The 17159-nt window shown below is 25.8% G+C and overlaps 1 protein-coding gene across 1 annotated transcript in view; it reads left to right on the top strand.

The window, feature by feature from the left end:
• Positions 1-4235: 4235 nt before the first annotated feature.
• LOC130305618 (tensin-1-like) overlaps positions 4236-17159 on the top strand; it is a gene marked incomplete at its 3' end in the record, with an annotated part of 94177 nt that continues 81253 nt past the window's right edge. Inside the window, exon 1 of the mRNA XM_056552013.1 lies at positions 4236-4286. The remainder of the gene's footprint in view (positions 4287-17159) is intronic.

Raw genomic sequence — 17159 nt, 5'->3', positions numbered from 1 at the left:
ATATACTGTATATAGTGATATGGACCATGCTGGTATAACCTGGTATATACTGTGTATAATATATATGTACAGCTGGTATAAGTTATATATCTCCTGTATATAGTGATATGGACCATGCTGGTATAACCTGGTATATACTGTATATAATATATATGTACAGCTGGTATAAGTTATATATCTCCTGTATATATAGTGATGTGGACCATGCTGGTATAACCTGGGTATATACTGTATATAATATATATGTACAGCTGGTATAAGTTATATATCTCCTGTATATAGTGATATGGGCCATGCTGGTTTAACCTGGTATATACTGTATATAATATATATGTACAGCTGGTATAAGTTATATATCTCCTGTATATAGTGATATGGACCATGCTGGTATAATCTGGTATATACTGTATATAATATATATATGTATATCTGGTATAAGTTATATATCTCCTGTATATAGTGATATGGGCCATGCTGGTATAACCTGGTATATACTGTATATAATATATATGTACAGCTGGTATAAGTTATATATCTCCTGTATATAGTGATATGGGCCATGCTGGTATAACCTGGTATATACAATATATAATATATATGTACAGCTGGTATAAGTTATATATCTCCTGTATATAGTGATATGGACCATGCTGGTATAATCTGGTATATACTGTATATAATATATATGTACAGCTGGTATAAGATATATATCTCCTGTATATAGTGATATGGGCCATGCTGGTATAACCTGGTATATACTGTATATAATATATATGTACAGCTGGTATAAGTTATATATCTCCTGTATATAGTGATATGGACCATGCTGGTATAACCTGGGTATATACTGTATATAATATATATGTACAGCTGGTATAAGTTATATATCTCCTGTATATAGTGATATGGGCCATGCTGGTATAACCTGGTATATACTGTATATAATATATATGCACAGCTGGTATAAGTTATATATCTCCTGTATATAGTGATATGGACCATGCTGGTATAACCTGGTATATACGGTATACAATTATATATGTACAGCTGGTATAAGTTATATATCTCCTGTATATAGTGATATGGACCATGCTGGTATAACCTGGTATATACTGTATATAATATATATGTACAGCTGGTATAAGTTATATATCTCCTGTATATATAGTGATGTGGTCCATGCTGGTATAACCTGGTATATACTGTATATAATATATATGTACAGCTGGTATAAGTTATATATCTCCTGTATATAGTGATATGGACCATGCTGGTATAACCTGGTATATACTGTATATAATATATATGTACAGCTGGTATAAGTTATATATCTCCTGTATATAGTGATATGGACCATGCTGGTATAACCTGGTATATACTGTATATAATACATATGTACAGCTCGTATAAGTTATATATCTCCTGTATATAGTGATATGGACCATGCTGGTATAACCTGGTATATACTGTATATACTGTATATAATATATATGTACAGCTGGTATAAGTTATATATCTCCTGTATATAGTGATATGGACCATGCTGGTATAACCTGGTATATACTGTATATAATATATATGTACCGCTGGTATAAGTTATATATCTCCTGTATATAGTGATATGGACCATGCTGGTATAACCTGGTATATACTGTATATAATATATATGTACCGCTGGTATAAGTTATATATCTCCTGTATATAGTGATATGGACCATGCTGGTATAACCTGGTATATACTGTATATATACTGTATATAATATATATGTACAGCTGGTATAAGTTATATATCTCCTGTATCTAGTGATATGGACCACGCTGGTATAACCTGGTATATACTGTGTATAATATATATGTACAGCTGGTATAAGTTATATATCTCCTGTATATAGTGATATGGACCATGCTGGTATAACCTGTGTATATACTGTATATAATATATATGTACAGCTGGTGTAAGTTATATATCTCCTGTATATAGTGATATGGACCATGCTGGTATAACCTGGTATATACTGTATATAATATATATGTACAGCTGGTATAAGTTATATATCTCCTGTATATAGTGATATGGACCATGCTGGTATAACCTGGTATATACTGTATATAATATATATGTACAGCTGGTATAAGTTATATATCTCCTGTATATAGTGATATGGACCATGCTGGTATAACCTGGTATATACTGTGTATAATATATATGTACAAGCTGGTATAAGTTATATATCTCCTGTATATAGTGATATGGATCATGCTGGTATAACCTGGTATATAATGTATATAATATATATGTACAGCTGGTATAAGTTATATATCTCCTGTATATAGTGATATGGACCATGCTGGTATAACCTGGTATATACTGTATATAATATATATGTACAGCTGGTATAAGTTATATATCTCCTGTATATAGTGATATGGACCATGCTGGTATAACCTGGTATATACTGTATATAATATATATGTACTGCTGGTATAAGTTATATATCTCCTGTATATAGTGATATGGACCATGCTGGTATAACCTGGTATATACTGTATATTATATATATATATATATATATATATATATATATATATATGTACAGCTGGTATAAGTTATATATCTCCTGTATATAGTGATATGGACCATGCTGGTATAACCTGGTATATACTGTATATAATATATATGTACAGCTGGTATAGGTTATATATCTCCTGTATATAGTGATATGGACCATACTGGTATATACTGTATATAATATATATATACAGCTGGTATAAGTAATATATCCCCTGTATATAGTGATATGGACCATGCTGGTATAACCTGGTATATACTGTATATAATATATATGTACAGCTGGTATAAGTTATATATCTCCTGTATATAGTGATATGGACCATGCTGGTATAACCTGGTATATACTGTATATAATATATATGTACAGCTGGTATAAGTTATATATCTCCTATATATAGTGATATGGACCATGCTGGTATAACCTGGTATATACTGTATATAATATATATGTACAGCTGGTATAAGTTATATATATCATGTATATAGTGATATGGACCATGCTGGTATAACCTGGTATATACTGTATATAATATATATGTACAGCTGGTATAAGTTATATATCTCCTGTATATAGTGACATGGACCATGCTGGTATAACCTGGTATATACTGTATATAATATATATGTACAGCTGGTATAAGTTATATATCTCCTGTATATAGTGATATGGACCATGCTGGTATAACCTGGTATGTACTGTGTATAATATATATGTACAGCTGGTATAAGTTATATATATCATGTATATAGTGATATGGACCATGCTGGTATAACCTGGGTATATACTGTATATAATATATATGTACAGCTGGTATAAGTTATATATCTCCTGTATATAGTGATATGGACCATGCTGGTATAACCTGGTATATACAGTATATAATATATATGTACAGCTGGTATAAGTTATATATGTCCTGTATATAGTGATATGGACCATGCTGGTATAACCTGGTATATACTGTATATAATATATATGTATAGCTGGTATAAGTTATATATCTCCTGTATATGGTGATATGGACCATGCTGGTATAACCTGGGTATATACTGTATATAATATATATGTACAGCTGGTATAAGTTATATATCTCCTGTATATAGTGATATGGACCATGCTGGTATAACCTGGTATATACTGTATATAATATATATGTACAGCTGGTATAAGTTATATATCTCCTGTATATAGTGATATGGTCCATGCTGGTATAACCTGGTATATACTGTATATAATATATATGTACAGCTGGTATAAGTTATATATCTCCTGTATATAGTGATATGGACCATGCTGGTATATACTGTATATAATATATATGTACAGCTGGTATAAGTTATATATCTCCTGTATATAGTGATATGGACCATGTTGGTATAACCTGGGTATATACTGTATATAATGATATATGTACAGCTGGTATAAGTTATATATATACTGTATATAGTGATATGGACCATGCTGGTATAACCTGGTATATACTGTATATAATATATATGTACAGCTGGTATAAGTTATATATCTCCTGTATATAGTGATATGGCCCATGCTGGTATAACCTGGTATATACTGTATATAATATATATGTACAGCTGGTATAAGTTATATATCTCCTGTATATGGTGATATGGGTATATACTGTATATACTTATATTTTTGTTCCTTCTGTTACAGATTTCGTCCCCCTGTGCACCACGTGTCAACTACGAGCTGGTGAGTCTTTTTGTTGCCTAATTTTTTGTGTATATTTTCTTTATTATTTCGGATGATTTTTCAGTTCATCATCTCTCCACTATCTCAGCAGACGGTATCACACATGATAAGGTTAGATACAGTTGGCTACTTTAATAATATCGCACGTCATATGATTAGATATAGTAACTTATTTCACAGTTTTGTACCTGATAGGCTTAGATACACAGTCACACATAATAAACTTAGATACACTTCTTTGATCAATAGTATCGCACATAATTGTCTTGGGTTCAGTGGATTAGCAGACAGTGTCAGACATGATAGGATTAGATACACCCTCCTGGTAGCACACATGACAGGCTTAGATACACTGAGGGCTGGTCTGAATGCAGGCATGTGATTGGCTATCTTTTAGGATTTAGAAAACATTTCAGTTCCCTTTGATTCATGAGGCGCCTGATAAATCATTCCATGGGGGCAGAGACGGCTCCGATTTCATGGTTTGGATTTCTGCAGCTCATAAATTAGGGCCTCTGGGGGCCGCTCTGTTTATTTGGCTATTTTAAGGCACTTTGAGACTCTCCCTGTGACTGCAGAGACCCCCCAAATCAGCTGGAGGGGGGAGCAGCTATTAATAGTATCCTGAGGGTCTGGGGGTCATATGGCTCTTTAGGGGGGATCCTGTATAAACAATACTATTTGCCTCTATGTATTATTGAATAGTCATTGCTTGTCGTCTATGAACCCCATAGGGGGAAGTCTTTTTTGGGGGGGACATTGTGCACATTGCTGAATGCAGACACAGTAAATGGGATCATTTTACATTCAGGGAATAAACCTTTCATTGTACACAATACACGTCATGAATGATGAAATATTGCAGTTTTCCATATTGGCCACTAGATGTCAGTACAATAGACCAAGGTATCTTAGTTTACTTCCTGCTGTAACACAAAACGGCCTGAAGAGAGGTCAGTGAGAAGCTGCTGCGGGGTCTCCAGGGTACCTGTCATATACCACTCACTGACCACCTACATAAACGTGTGTCTAGCACCTATATTTCTCTCACAGCGCACTCTTTGATCAAAACGTGTCCCCATCCACCACGGGGAGGCGGCCTCATTTAGGATGGGACCCTAACACAAATTCTGAGCCTAAGGCTCCTATCCACTCACCTCTGCTGGCTATATAGATATATATATATATATATATATATATATATATATACATATAATCTGCTGGGTATATAGATACATATATATATACATATAATCTGCTGGGTATATAGATATATATATACATATAATCTGCTGGGCATATAGATACATATATATACATATAATCTGCTGGGTGTATAGATATATATATATATACATATAATCTGCTGGGTATATAGATATATATATATATATACATATAATCTGCTGGGTATATAGATATATATATATATATACATATAATCTGCTTGGTATATAGATATATATATATATATATATACATATAATCTGCTGGGTATATAGATATATATATATATTTATATACATATAATCTGCTGGGTATATAGATATATATACATATAATCTGCTGGGTATATAGATATATATATAGATACATATAATCTGCTGGGTATATAGATATATATAGACATATAATCTGCTGGGCATATAGATATATATAGATACATATAATCTGCAGGGCATATAGATATATATACATATAATCTGCTGGGTATATAGATATATATATACATATAATCTGCTTGGTATATAGATATATATATAGATACATATAATCTGCTGGGTATATAGATATATAGATATATATATATATATATATATACATATAATCTGCTGGGTATATAGATATATATACATATAATCTGCTGGGTATATAGATATATATATAGATACATATAATCTGCTGGGTATATAGATATATATAGACATATAATCTGCTGGGCATATAGATATATATAGATACATATAATCTGCAGGGCATATAGATATATATATACATATAATCTGCTGGGTATATAAATATATATATATATACATATAATCTGCTGGGCATATATATATATATATATATATATATATATATATATATACATATAATCTGCTGGGCATATATATATATATATATATATATATATATATATATATATATATACATATAATCTGCTGGGTATATAGATATAGATACATATAATCCGCTGGGTATATAGATATATATAGATACATATAATCTGTAGGGCATATAGATATATATAGATACATATAATCTGCTGGGTATATAGATATATATATACATATAATCTGCTGGGTATATAGAAATATATATATACATATAATCTGCTGGGCATATAGATATATATATACATATAATCTGCTGGGTATATAAATATATATATATATATACATATAATCTGCTGGGCATATATATATATATATATATATATATATATATATATACATATAATCTGCTGGGTATATAGAAATATATATATACATATAATCTGCTGGGCATATAGATATATATATATATATATATATATATATATATACATATAATCTGCTGTATATATAGATATATATACATATAATCTGCTGGGTATATAGATATATATATATACATATAATCTGCTGGGTATATAGATATATATACATATAATCTGCTGGATATATAGATATATATATACATATAATCTGCTGGGTATATAGATATATATATACATATAATCTGCTGGGTATATAGATATATATATACATATAATCTGCTGGGTATATAGATATATATATACATATAATCTGCTGGGTATATAGATATATAGATATATACATATAATCTGCTGGGCATATAGATATATATACATATAATCTGCTGGGTATATAGATAGATATATATACATATAATCTGCTGGATATATAGATATATATATACATATAATCTGCTGGGTATATAGATATATATATATATATACATATAATCTGCTGGGCATATAGATATATATATATACATATAATCTGCTGGGTATATAGATATATATACATATAATCTGCTGGGTATATAGATAGATATATATACATATAATCTGCTGGATATATAGATATATATATATACATATAATCTGCTGGATATATAGATATATATATATACATATAATCTGCTGGATATATAGATATATATATATATATATTTATATACATATAATCTGCTGGGTATATAGATATATATACATATAATCTGCTGGGTATATAGATATATATATAGATACATATAATCTGCTGGGCATATAGATATATATATATACATATAATCTGCTTGGTATATAGATATATATATAGATACATATAATCTGCTGGGTATATAGATATATATATACATATAATCTGCTTGGTATATAGATATATATATAGATACATATAATCTGCTGGGTATATAGATATATATATATATATATATATATATATATACATATAATCTGCTGGGTATATAGATATATATACATATAATCTGCTGGGTATATAGATATATATATAGATACATATAATCTGCTGGGTATATAGATATATATAGACATATAATCTGCTGGGCATATAGATATATATAGATACATATAATCTGCAGGGCATATAGATATAGATACATATAATCTGCTGGGTATATAGATATATATAGATACATATAATCTGCAGGGCATATAGATATATATAGATACATATAATCTGCTGGGTATATAGATATATATATACATATAATCTGCTGGGTATATAGAAATATATATATACATATAATCTGCTGGGCATATAGATATATATATACATATAATCTGCTGGGTATATAGATATATATATATATATATATATATACATATAATCTGCTGGGCATATATATATATATATATATATATATATATATACATATAATCTGCTGGGTATATAGAAATATATATATACATATAATCTGCTGGGCATATAGATATATATATATATACATATAATCTGCTGTATATATAGATATATATACATATAATCTGCTGGGTATATAGATATATATATACATATAATTTGCTGGGTATATAGATATATATATACATATAATCTGCTGGGTATATAGATATATATACATATAATCTGCTGGATATATAGATATATATATACATATAATCTGCTGGGTATATAGATATATATATACATATAATCTGCTGGGTATATAGATATATATATATATATACATATAATCTGCTGGGTATATAGATATATATATACATATAATCTGCTGGGTATATAGATATATATATATATATATACATATAATCTGCTGGGTATATAGATATATATATACATATAATCTGCTGGGTATATAGATATATATATACATATAATCTGCTGGGTATATAGATATATATATATACATATAATCTGCTGGGTATATAGATATATATATATATACATATAATCTGCTGGGCATATAGATATATATACATATAATCTGCTGGGTATATAGATAGATATATATACATATAATCTGCTGGATATATAGATATATATATACATATAATCTGCTGGGTATATAGATATATATATATACATATAATCTGCTGGGTATATAGATATATATATATATACATATAATCTGCTGGGCATATAGATATATATACATATAATCTGCTGGGTATATAGATAGATAGATATACATATAATCTGCTGGATATATAGATATATATATACATATAATCTGCTGGATATATAGATATATATATATATACATATAATCTGCTGGATATATAGATATATATATATATTTATATACATATAATCTGCTGGATATATAGATATATATATATATATTTATATACATATAATCTGCTGGGTATATAGATATATATAGATACATATAATCTGCTGGGTATATAGATATATATAGACATATAATCTGCTGGGCATATAGATATATATATACATATAATCTGCTGGGTATATAGATATATATATATATACATATAATCTGCTGGGTATATAGATATATATATATATACATATAATCTGCTGGGTATATAGATATATATACATATAATCTGCTGGGTATATAGATAGATATATATACATATAATCTGCTGGATATATAGATATAGATATATATACATATAATCTGCTGGATATATAGATATATATATATATTTATATACATATAATCTGCTGGATATATAGATATATATATATATATTTATATACATATAATCTGCTGGGTATATAGATATATATAGATACATATAATCTGCTGGGTATATAGATATATATATATATATACATATAATCTGCTGGGTATATAGATATATATATACATATAATCTGCTTGGTATATAGATATATATATAGATACATATAATCTGCTGGGTATATATATATATATATATATATATATATACATATAATCTGCTGGGTATATAGATATATATATACATATAATCTGCTGGGTATATAGATATATATATAGATACATATAATCTGCTGGGTATATAGATATATATAGACATATAATCTGCTGGGCATATAGATATATATAGATACATATAATCTGCAGGGCATATAGATATAGATACATATAATCTGCTGGGTATATAGATATATATAGATACATATAATCTGCAGGGCATATAGATATATATAGATACATATAATCTGCTGGGTATATAGATATATATATATATATACATATAATCTGCTGGGTATATAGATATATATATACATATAATCTGCTGGGCATATAGATATATATATACATATAATCTGCTGGGTATATAGATATATATATATATATATATATATATATATATATATATACATATAATCTGCTGGGCATATATATATATATATATATATATATATATATATATATACATACATATAATCTGCTGGTATATAGAAATATATATATATACATATAATCTGCTGGGCATATAGATATATATATATATACATATAATCTGCTGTATATATAGATATATATACATATAATCTGCTGGGTATATAGATATATATATACATATAATCTGCTGGGTATATAGATATATATATACATATAATCTGCTGGGTATATAGATATATATACATATAATCTGCTGGATATATATATACATATAATCTGCTGGGTATATAGATATATATATACATATAATCTGCTGGGTATATAGATATATATATATACATATAATCTGCTGAGTATATAGATATATATACATATAATCTGCTGGGTATATAGATATATATACATATAATCTGCTGGGTATATAGATATATATATAGATACATATAATCTGCTGGGTATATAGATATATATATAGACATATAATCTGCTGGGCATATAGATATATATAGATACATATAATCTGCAGGGCATATAGATATAGATACATATAATCTGCTGGGTATATAGATATATATATACATATAATCTGCTGGGTATATAGATATATATAGATACATATAATCTGCAGGGCATATAGATATATATATACATATAATCTGCTGGGTATATAGAAATATATATATACATATAATCTGCTGGGCATATAGATATATATATACATATAATCTGCTGGGTATATAGAAATATATATATACATATAATCTGCTGGGTATATAGATATATATATATATATATATATACATATAATCTGCTGGGTATATAGAAATATATATATATACATATAATCTGCTGGGCATATAGATATATATATATATATACATATAATCTGCTGTATATATAGATATATATACATATAATCTGCTGGGTATATAGCTATATATATACATATAATCTGCTGGGTATATAGATATATATATACATATAATCTGCTGGGTATATAGATATATATATATACATATATTCTGCTGGGGCATATAGATATATATATACATATAATCTGCTGGGTATATAGATATATATATACATATAATCTGCTGGGTATATAGAAATATATATATACATATAATCTGCTGGGCATATAGATATATATATATATACATATAATCTGCTGTATATATAGATATATATATACATATAATCTGCTGGGTATATAGATATATATATACATATAATCTGCTGGGTATATAGATATATATATATACATATAATCTGCTGGGTATATAGATATATATATAGATACATATAATCTGCTGGGTATATAGATATATATATATATATATATATATATATATATATATATATATATACATATAATCGGCTGGGTATATAGATATATATATATACATTTAATCTGCTGGGCATATAGATATATATATATAGATACATATAATCTGCTGGGTATATAGATATATATACATAGAATCTGCTGGGTGTATAGATATATATACATATAATCTGCTGGGTATATAGATATATATACATATAATCTGCTGGGTATATAGATATATATATAGATACATATAATCTGCTGGGTATATAGATATATATATATATACATATAATCTGCTGGGTATATAGATATATATAGATACATATAATCTGCTGGATATATAGATATATATATACATATAATCTGCTGGGTATATAGATAGATATATATATAATCTGCCTGGGTATATAGATATATATATATATATATAATCTGCTGGGTATATAGATATATATGTATATAGATATATAATCTGCTGGGTATATAGATATATATATATACATATAATCTGCTGGGTATATAGATATATATATATACATATAATCTGCTGGGTATATATATATATATATATATATATATATATATATATATACATATAATCTGCTGGGTATATAGATATATATATATACATATAATCTGCTGGGTATATAGATATATATATATATATATATACACATATAATCTGCTGGGCATATAGATATATATATATACATATAATCTGCTGGGTATATAGATATATATATATGCATATAATCTGCTGGGCATATAGATATATATATATACATAGAATCTGCTGGGTGTATAGATATATATACATATAATCTGCTGGGTATATAGATATATATATACATATAATCTGCTGGATATATAGATATATATATAGATACATATAATCTGCTGGGTATATAGATATATATATACATATAATCTGCTGGGTATATAGATATATATATATATATACATATAATCTGCTGGGTATATAGATATATATACATATAATCTGCTGGGTATATAGATATATATATATATACATATAATCTGCTGGGTATATAGATATATATATATATATATATATATATACATATAATCTGCTTGGTATATAGATATATATAGATACATATAATCTGCTGGATATATAGATATATATACATAGAATCTGCTGGGTGTATAGATATATATATATATACATATAATCTGCTGGTTATATAGATATATATATATATACATATAATCTGCTGGGTATATAGATATATATATATAATCTTCTGGGTATATAGATATATATATATACATATAATCTGCTGGGCATATAGATATATATACATATAATCTGCTGGGTATATAGATATATATATATACATATAATCTGCTGGGTATATAGATATATATATATACATATAATCTGCTGGGCATATAGATATATATATATACATATAATCTGCTGGGTATATAGATATATATATATATACATATAATCTGCTGGGTATATAGATATATATACATATAATCTGCTGGGTATATAGATATATATACATATAATCTGCTGGGTATATAGATATATATATATATATATACATATAATCTGCTGGGCATATAGAAATATATATATACATATAATCTGCTGGGTATATAGATATATATATATATACATATAATCTGCTGGGTATATAGATATATATATATATATACATATAATCTGCTGGGTATATAGATATATATATACATATAATCTGCTGGGTATATAGATATATATATACATATAATCTGCTGGGCATATAGATATATATATATATACATATAATCTGCTGGGTATATAGATATATATATATATATACATATAATCTGCTGGGCATATAGATATATATATATACATATAATCTGCTGGGTATATAGATATATATATATACATATAATCTGCTGGGTATATAGATATATATATATATATATACATATAATCTGCTGGGTATATAGATATATATATATACATATAATCTGCTGGGTATATAGATATATATATATACATATAATCTACTGGGTATATAGATATATATATACATATAATCTGCTGGGTATATAGATATATATATACATATAATCTACTGGGTATATAGATATATATATACATATAATCTGCTGGGCATATAGATATATATATATACATATAATCTGCTGGGCATATAGATATATATATATATATATACATAGAATCTGCTGGGCATATAGATATATATATATATATATATATATATATATACATATAATCTGCTGGGTATATAGATATATATATATATATATACATATAATCTGCTGGGTATATAGATATATATACATATAATCTGCTGGGTGTATAGATATATATATATACATATAATCTGCTGGGTATATAGATATATATACATATAATCTGCTGGGTATATAGATATATATACATATAATCTGCTGGGTATATAGATATATATATACATATAATCTGCTGGGTATATAGATATATATATATATACATATAATCTGCTGGGTATATAGATATATATACATATAATCTGCTGGGTATATAGATATATATATATACATATAATCTGCTGGGTATATAGATATATATATACATATAATCTGCTGGGTATATAGATATATATATACATATAATCTGCTGGGTATATAGATATATAGATATATACATATAATCTGCTGGGCATATAGATATATATACATATAATCTGCTGGGTATATAGATAGATATATATACATATAATCTGCTGGATATATAGATATATATATACATATAATCTGCTGGGTATATAGATATATATATATATATACATATAATCTGCTGGGCATATAGATATATATATATACATATAATCTGCTGGGTATATAGATATATATACATATAATCTGCTGGGTATATAGATAGATATATATACATATAATCTGCTGGATATATAGATATATATATATACATATAATCTGCTGGATATATAGATATATATATATACATATAATCTGCTGGATATATAGATATATATATATATATTTATATACATATAATCTGCTGGGTATATAGATATATATACATATAATCTGCTGGGTATATAGATATATATATAGATACATATAATCTGCTGGGCATATAGATATATATATATATACATATAATCTGCTTGGTATATAGATATATATATAGATACATATAATCTGCTGGGTATATAGATATATATATACATATAATCTGCTGGGTATATAGATATATATATACATATAATCTGCTGGGTATATATATATATATACATATAATCTGCTGGGTATATAGCTATATATATACATATAATCTGCTTGGTATATAGATATATATATAGATACATATAATCTGCTGGGTATATAGATATATATAATATATATATATATATACATATAATCTGCTGGGTATATAGATATATATACATATAATCTGCTGGGTATATAGATATATATATAGATACATATAATCTGCTGGGTATATAGATATATATAGACATATAATCTGCTGGGCATATAGATATATATAGATACATATAATCTGCAGGGCATATAGATATAGATACATATAATCTGCTGGGTATATAGATATATATAGATACATATAATCTGCAGGGCATATAGATATATATAGATACATATAATCTGCTGGGTATATAGATATATATATACATATAATCTGCTGGGTATATAGAAATATATATATACATATAATCTGCTGGGCATATAGATATATATATACATATAATCTGCTGGGTATATAGATATATATATATATATATATATATATACATATAATCTGCTGGGCATATATATATATATATATATATATATATATATATATATATATATACATATAATCTGCTGGGTATATAGAAATATATATATACATATAATCTGCTGGGCATATAGATATATATATATATACATATAATCTGCTGTATATATAGATATATATACATATAATCTGCTGGGTATATAGATATATATATACATATAATTTGCTGGGTATATAGATATATATATACATATAATCTGCTGGGTATATAGATATATATACATATAATCTGCTGGATATATAGATATATATATACATATAATCTGCTGGGTATATAGATATATATATACATATAATCTGCTGGGTATATAGATATATATATATATACATATAATCTGCTGGGTATATAGATATATATATACATATAATCTGCTGGGTATATAGATATATATATATATATACATATAATCTGCTGGGTATATAGATATATATATACATATAATCTGCTGGGTATATAGATATATATATACATATAATCTGCTGGGTATATAGATATATATATATACATATAATCTGCTGGGTATATAGATATATATATATATACATATAATCTGCTGGGCATATAGATATATATACATATAATCTGCTGGGTATATAGATAGATATATATACATATAATCTGCTGGATATATAGATATATATATACATATAATCTGCTGGGTATATAGATATATATATATACATATAATCTGCTGGGTATATAGATATATATATATATACATATAATCTGCTGGGCATATAGATATATATACATATAATCTGCTGGGTATATAGATAGATAGATATACATATAATCTGCTGGATATATAGATATATATATACATATAATCTGCTGGATATATAGATATATATATATATACATATAATCTGCTGGATATATAGATATATATATATATTTATATACATATAATCTGCTGGATATATAGATATATATATATATATTTATATACATATAATCTGCTGGGTATATAGATATATATAGATACATATAATCTGCTGGGTATATAGATATATATAGACATATAATCTGCTGGGCATATAGATATATATATACATATAATCTGCTGGGTATATAGATATATATATATACATATAATCTGCTGGGTATATAGATATATATATATATACATATAATCTGCTGGGTATATAGATATATATACATATAATCTGCTGGGTATATAGATAGATATATATACATATAATCTGCTGGATATATAGATATAGATATATATACATATAATCTGCTGGATATATAGATATATATATATATTTATATACATATAATCTGCTGGATATATAGATATATATATATATATTTATATACATATAATCTGCTGGGTATATAGATATATATAGATACATATAATCTGCTGGGTATATAGATATATATATATATATACATATAATCTGCTGGGTATATAGATATATATATACATATAATCTGCTTGGTATATAGATATATATATAGATACATATAATCTGCTGGGTATATAGATATATATATATATATATATATATATATATACATATAATCTGCTGGGTATATAGATATATATATACATATAATCTGCTGGGTATATAGATATATATATAGATACATATAATCTGCTGGGTATATAGATATATATAGACATATAATCTGCTGGGCATATAGATATATATAGATACATATAATCTGCAGGGCATATAGATATAGATACATATAATCTGCTGGGTATATAGATATATATAGATACATATAATCTGCAGGGCATATAGATATATATAGATACATATAATCTGCTGGGTATATAGATATATATATACATATAATCTGCTGGGTATATAGAAATATATATATACA

The sequence above is a fragment of the Hyla sarda genome, unplaced genomic scaffold (genome assembly GCF_029499605.1).
Source record: "Hyla sarda isolate aHylSar1 unplaced genomic scaffold, aHylSar1.hap1 scaffold_1327, whole genome shotgun sequence".
Classification (NCBI taxonomy): Eukaryota; Metazoa; Chordata; class Amphibia; order Anura; family Hylidae; genus Hyla; species Hyla sarda.
The sequence above is the reverse complement of the archived record's forward strand: the minus strand, read 5'-3'. Positions and strand labels throughout refer to the sequence as shown.